This window comes from Schistocerca serialis, unplaced genomic scaffold (genome assembly GCF_023864345.2).
Source record: "Schistocerca serialis cubense isolate TAMUIC-IGC-003099 unplaced genomic scaffold, iqSchSeri2.2 HiC_scaffold_1158, whole genome shotgun sequence".
In the NCBI taxonomy this organism is placed as follows: Eukaryota; Metazoa; Arthropoda; class Insecta; order Orthoptera; family Acrididae; genus Schistocerca; species Schistocerca serialis.
The window spans coordinates 50,001-57,500 of record NW_026047357.1 but is presented as its reverse complement, the minus strand read 5'-3'; positions in this window follow the sequence as shown (position 1 = coordinate 57,500).

Here is a 7,500-nt window from a genome sequence, read left to right as displayed (position 1 = left end):
CAGAGTCACCAAGGCAAACGGACCGGACGAGCCGACCGATTGGTTTTGATCTAATAAAAGCGTCCCTTCCATCTCTGGTCGGGACTCTGTTTTTTTTTTTTTTTTTTTTTTTTTTTTTTTTTTTTTTTTTTTTTTTTTAAAAAAAAAAAAAAAAAATCTTTATTAACACAATACATTACAACTTTATAAGAATACAAAAGATAACCCACCACCTTAATAATTAGTGGGTCTATGTATTATACTACTTCTAAATACAGCAAGTTCTACTTTTTTAGTATTTCAACTGGCTAACTTATGGACAAGGTTAATCTACTAGAGTATCCTACTATTCTGTTATATTCTGCAGCGATTACAGGTGTGCCAGTTGGTATTACAAACCTACTATTGTGAGGCCTGCTCACTGAGCTAAACCCATGTGAGCTTGCCCCTGGCACTGGGCTGGCCAAGTCTGTTTTTTCGCTGCAGTCCCTATTTGTTAGTATTGTTAGTGTTCTAAATTTACTACTACTAATAATGATATTGGTTCTAGGTCTAAGTTGAGTGCAATTGTCGTAGCCTGGTGAGTGATGCACTCGCTGTCCTGGTCCAGTAGTGCGGCGGATTCCAGTCAATGAAGACTGGCCTGCTCCGCACCCGGCGGTATGGCGAGTACATCTTGGTCTAATCCGGGTTGATATCATCTTTCTTGATTTCTTAGGAATTCTCGCAAAACCTTATGTGATACCTCGTTTGCCAATTTATTAAGGATACTAAAGGTATCGGCACGTCGTATCAGGGCATAAGTGTCGTGATCTGGTAACTGCGATCGCAGGTCATGCGCCACATCATCATATAACGGGCAGTTGTATATGATGTGTTCCGGTGTTCCATCCTGAGCGCCACAGTCACACGCTGGTGTAGCTCTTTTTCCAAACCGACATAAGTATGTCGGATACGGTCCATGTCCCGTGAGAAAGTGCAATAGTCCCCTGCTTGGCTCGAAGTAGGTCATCCCGAGTCGTTCCCTGATGTTTGGCAGCAACTGAAAGACCCTCCTGCCAGTTTCTTCGTTCTCCCAAGATATTTGCCATAACTCTTCCCCTCTTATCTTTATGGCAGGTTTGTTTCCTACCTGGACCCCTAATATTTCCCTTGTCTTATCTGTTTTACCCTTGGTCACCCAGTACCATGCGGCCTGTTCCCTTATTTTTATATCTAACGGGCATAATCCCATTAACACCAATAGAGCCCCCCCAGGTGTCGTTCTGTAGGCACCTACAGACCGCATTATCATGTTTCTTTGCACTCGTCTCACGGCCATGGCCGGCATCACCCTCGTGAGCCTGTGGGCCCAGACCCCACACGCATAACCTACTATTGATGAAAGGATGCTGTTGTGATATAATTTAATGAGAGCAGGTGGCAGGTGAAATCTTTTATGACCAATGTTGATGAGGTTGTTTAAGGTTTCTATTGCGCGTAGTGTAATGGTTTCGATATGAGATGTGTAATTCCATTTTTCATCAATTATTACTCCAAGGTATCGCGCTTCGCGACGCCGAAGAACTGGAATTCCATCAATCCTTACTGTGGGATTCCTAACTAGGCTGCCTTTTAAGAGAAGGTATGTTGACTTATTTGGTGCAACCTTCATTTTGGCTTGTTGACACCATTCAGCAAGTATGTTTATTGCCCTTTCTACTTTTGGTTCAAGATCTTCTCGGCTACGGCCGCCGACCAACAGGAGGAGGTCGTCCGCGTAGGCTATCACGTCTAGCACGTCCTCGCAGAGTTGTAGGTTTTCTAACAATGGCTCTACATTTACGTCCCAAAAGAGTGGCCCCAGTACGGAGCCCTGGGGACACCCCTTCGTAATGGTCTTGCTTATTTTGTCGCTAGGCGATGATAACCAGACCTCCCTGTCCATGCAATAGCTCCTGAGACAGCCATAGAGGGGCCCTGGGCACTCCTTCTCACGCAGGCGGGAGAAGAGCGAGGGCCACCACAGGTTGTCAAAGGCGCCACTGATGTCCACCATGATGCCAACCACGTATTTGTGCGGGGCAGAGCCACAGACCTCAGCCGCCAGGGCGATTGCGTCAGACGCCGATCGCCCCGGCCGAAAGCCGAATTGCCTATCGCTCATCCCACACAAAGTTCTGTGTGCAGCCAGTCTGTCAGCCAACAGCTTCTCTAACAGTTTCCCCATGATGTCTAGGAGACATATAGGTCTATAGGACTTTGGCTCCATAGGATCTTTGTCCTTGCCCTTCTTAATGATAACCATATTCGCCCTTTTCCAGATCTTAGGGAATTTACCTACCCTGAGACATTCATTATATAACCCTGTAAGAGGTGCTATTAGCTGCGGGGCGAGGAACTGTACCACCTCCGCTACTATACCATCTGGTCCTGGTGCTTTCCCCTTTTTTAACGATTTTATTTTTACAGCAATTTCTTCTTCAGAAAAAGGGTACACCCGGGTGTTGTTGGTGTACTCCTGCTGGTCTGCCCTACGGATTTGCTGCTGGGTCTCTGTTTCTCCGTCTTCCTCATCATCTGGAAGCAGAGTCCTCAGGAGGACCTCAGCGGTCTCCCGCCAGGACTCCGTAGTTCTTCCAGCCTCTCTGAGAGTGGAGAGGACAGCCGGGGACCTTATCTTCTCTCTGACCAACTTGTAGGGAATTCCCCACGGGTCAGTTTCGAGTTGTCTAAGTACATAATCCTCCCAGCTACTCATTCTAACCTGTTTTAATTCCTTCTGGAATGCTTCCTTTGTTTCTCTGTATTGCTGCAACCAATATTGTTTTTCGGGCCAGATGGCACATCGCTGGTAATACCTCCTCGCCCGTCGGACAGACTGGCGCAGACGTTCGAGGTCAGCAGTCCATGGCGATGGAGAGGCCGCTACGGCCCTCCTCCTAGTTGGAACAGCAGCTTTTACCGCCCTAACCACTGATCCCACCAGTTCCTCGGCGTACCTATCCACGTCCAGGTCACTCTCGGGCAATGGAGGAATACTACACTCTCGAGCCAGACGTTCCCAGTTGGTTTTATTGTAGTTGTATTGTACTTCCCACCCCAGGTCCCAGCGGCACTCTTCTTGACTGAGTTGAAAAACAATTAAATTGTGGTCACTTGTGGTGACTTGGTCCTTAACTCTCCAATTATGTATATTACTACTGATGTTGGATGTGGCCAGGGTGACGTCGATGTTGGTCCCTAAACCGCCTCCACCTGTATAGGTGGGGGGATTTCCTGGTTTGTTGGCCACGACAAGCTGCTGGGCCATGATAAACTCCTCAGCCTTTCCGCCGTTTGCGTCTCTGGTGCCGCTGTACCATAGGGGGGATTTCGCATTTATATCTGCCGTGATAATGACTCTTTTGCCTTGTAGTAACGTGGTAGTTTCCGCAAGATGATCTAGGTGATCCTCAAAATTCCCACCGTACTGGAAGTACATGTTTACTATGAAGACCAGGCCGAGAGGCGTTTGTAATTCCACCACGTTACAGTGGCTGTTTGACAACTGTGTTATTGTTGTTGCTCTTAGTCCTTTGTTTGTGATGATTACTATTGCTTGGGGTTCTTCCCCGTTGGCAATGACTTGCCAGGAGGCTGACATGAAGGGGATTTGCCCAGCTCGAGAGTATGGCTCCTGTAGACAGATTACATCCAGTCTCAGCTCCTCCACTATTCTCCGCAGCTCCTGCATGACAAGGCGACTATTATGGGTGTTAATTTGTCCAATTACGACTTTTGGTGGCATTATGGGAAGTATGTATGAAAATTACATTCGGGCCAAGGTTTATTCCAGTTTGATGCAATCCGCCCATTAGCCAGGACAGACTGTGCATATATTTCGTCTAGCACGAATTTTTCCCCTCTCCTTGCAAACACTTTTATAAGTAAGTCACGCAGGGCTCCGAAATCAGTGGGGAGGTTCATTGACCTTAACTGTATTCTGTCTACAGCCTCCATTGTGGAGAAAGTGACCCTTCTTCCATATTTATGCCCTACGCGCACGACGTGCCGAAGTGCTGTAGTGAGGATGGCCGGCTGCTCCAGGCGGGAAAGCTGCATAGAGAATTCTAAGTTTGGGTAGATTCTCCTAGGGTCTATTCCTGTGAGTCTTGGTGTTGTTGTCTCCATTTGTGTGGTACTTGTAACAGAGCTGTCCTGTAGAATTTCTGTAGGGGTGATGTCTTGTGTAGGGGTGGCGGTGTTTGTGTCTTGAAGTCTTGAGTCCTTAGGTGGCGCGCGGGTGCTTAGTGTTGTTGTGGGGGGTTGCCTTGTTGTTGCTGATCGGGCAATAAAGTTTTCCGCTTCAGGGTTGAGTGTGGAAGTGACATGTGGAGGATCAGAATTACAAGGGTCTCTGTTTGCATGTATTAGCTCTAGAATTACCACAGTTATCCAAGTAACGTGGGTACGATCTAAGGAACCATAACTGATTTAATGAGCCATTCGCGGTTTCACCTTAATGCGGCTTGTACTGAGACATGCATGGCTTAATCTTTGAGACAAGCATATGACTACTGGCAGGATCAACCAGGGAGCTGCGTCAACTAGAGCTGAGCAGCCGGCCGCCCGGGAGTGTGTCCCGGGGGCCCGCGCGAACACGCAAGCGTCCGCTCAATTATTCTGCAAACAGGAGGAGGCTGAGCTCCCCTGCACAACACACCTCGAAACCCTCTCAGGTCCCGGCGGCGCGCAGCGCCGTCCTAAGTACTTGGTCGGGTTCGAGAGAGGCGCAATCGCCCGGAGTTAGGCGAGTAGACGCTTTAGGTGCGACCACCCGTGCTCCCAACTGAGCTTGCCGCTGCCGACAGAGGCCCGGGAGCGTGCTGTCGTGGCATTGCCGGCGGGAGACAACACGCGCCACCTACGGTGACCGGCAGCTCCAACGCCAGCGCCACAGAAGGACAAAAGCCCCACTTGGGTGCCGAAGCGAACTCTCCCAGCACAGCGCACGCGCCAACACGTCCGCACAGCTGCGATACAAACCACCTGCGAGAACCGCTGGGGCGACCGAGCAGCAGACGGCGTCGCGGCGCCGAGCGCCGGGCGGCGGCGCATCCTCAGCGCACACAGTCCTCAATCGGACCAGCACACTGCAGATGGCCACCGCGCTTCGCACCGGGCCCGCGAGGACCTACTTTGGCCGCAAGGCGCCGCGAGCAGGGGGCGCCGGCGCGCAGCTGCGCCGCCTGCCGCGTCCGTCGGCCGGCGCGCCTGCCACTGGCCGCCCCCACCAGCCGGCTGTAGCGCGTGCGCCCACGCACCGCGCTGCCAGCACGCCGGGCGGCCCCCCCTCACCGGCCGGGGACGGTCCCACCCAGCCACCGCCGCGTATCGCCTCACACCCAGATCCCCTTTCGCGTTCGTGGGCATGGTGGGTCCCCTTTCACGTTCGTGGGCATGGTGGGTATCCCTGAAACAACCGGTTAATAGCTCGACCGATCGTCGCCAACACTGATTCACCTCTAGCGAGAACAACCGCACCACAACGGGTTACCTGTTGTTCATTTGCGTAACGTCACCAGCAAACGTAGACGTCCATCGCCATTTGCAACGAGTATTGCATGCCTGTGTCAGGTGTCACAACACACTACGTCTGCCCACATAGACGCAACAACATGTGCACGCCTCGAGAACACGTGGAAGGTAGCCCCCGTACGTATGCGGTGTCCATTGCGCGAACGACTGTCAGCCGGCCTCTGCAGGATGTCGCAGATGTGGAACGCGGTGCAACATGCTATCACGGTGTGTGAGAAGAGACGACTACGTCCGAATACACGCTCCACTACATCAACAGACTGCTCATGCTGATCGCCATCCAGGGCGTCCGTTCCTCCCACACGTCTGAATGGCGTACCACACTGCAATCCAGCTCTTATAGGGAGACGACACGTAGCTGCGTGCACAATATTTGGACTGTATGGTCTGCCGTTGCTAGGCGCAGTCGTCGTACGGTCACACATGTGCCACGATGTATCATTCAGTACATACGGACCAATGTGCAGTACAGTTTGTGGGTTTTGCGTACATCGGCGGACAGGTGACAGGCCGTACCACAATGTAGGCTGAGTACGTCGGCATGCGAAGGGCATTGAACATGCAAACTTCTCAACGACCAGCTTGCGAAGGCAGGGGGGAAGGGGGGGGGGCATGTACGTCCTGCTGCTATCCACATTACAGTGTATAGCAGGAGCATGTGGAAAGTCAGCAACACCTGCAAGGTGTTTAACATGACGCGATACACAGGGGACCGGGCAGTGCGAATAGCGAACTATATTGCGAGGGTTGCGGTTAGGCAACACTACACTAATTTAACGAGTTGCATAACAATTACAGAGCAGGTTCAGCGACAACGTGCGTCAGGTTAAGGCGCAATATAGGTTAGGTTGAGGCACAATATAGGTTAGGTTAAGGCACAACATGGGTTACGTTAAGGCACAAATTGGGTTACGTTAAGGCACAACATGGGTTACGTTAAGGCACAACATGGGTTACGTTAAGGCACAAATTAGGTTACGTTAAGGCACAAATTAGGTTACGTTAAGGCACAAATTAGGTTACGTTAAGGCACAAATTAGGTTACGTTAAGGCACAAATTAGGTTACGTTAAGGCACAAATTAGGTTACGTTAAGGCACAAATTAGGTTACGTTAAGGCACAAATTAGGTTACGTTAAGGCACAAATTAGGTTACGTTAAGGCACAAATTAGGTTACGTTAAGGCACAAATTAGGTTACGTTAAGGCACAAATTAGGTTACGTTAAGGCACAAATTAGGTTACGTTAAGGCACAAATTAGGTTACGTTAAGGCACAAATTAGGTTACGTTAAGGCACAAATTAGGTTACGTTAAGGCACAAATTAGGTTACGTTAAGGTACAATATGGGTTAGGTTAAGGTACAATATGGGTTAGGTTAAGGTACAATATGGGTTAGGTTAAGGTACAATATGGGTTAGGTTAAGGTACAATATGGGTTAGGTTAAGGCACAACGTAGGTTAGGTTAAGGCACAACGTAGGTTAGGTTAAGGCACAACATAGGTTAGGTTAAGGCACAACATAGGTTAGGTTAAGGCACAACATAGGTTAGGTTAAGGCACAACATAGGTTAGGTTAAGGCACAACATAGGTTAGGTTAAGGCACAACATAGGTTAGGTTAAGGCACAACATAGGTTAGGTTAAGGCACAACATAGGTTAGGTTAAGGCACAACATAGGTTAGGTTAAGGCACAACATAGGTTAGGTTAAGGCACAACATAGGTTAGGTTAAGGCACAACGTAGGTTAGGTTAAGGCACAACGTAGGTTAGGTTAAGGCACAACGTAGGTTAGGTTAAGGCACAACGTAGGTTAGGTTAAGGCACAACGTAGGTTAGGTTAAGGCACAACGTAGGTTAGGTTAAGGCACAACGTAGGTTAGGTTAAGGCACAACGTAGGTTAGGTTAAGGCACAACGTAGGTTAGGTTAAGGCACAACGTAGGTTAGGTTAAGGCACAACAT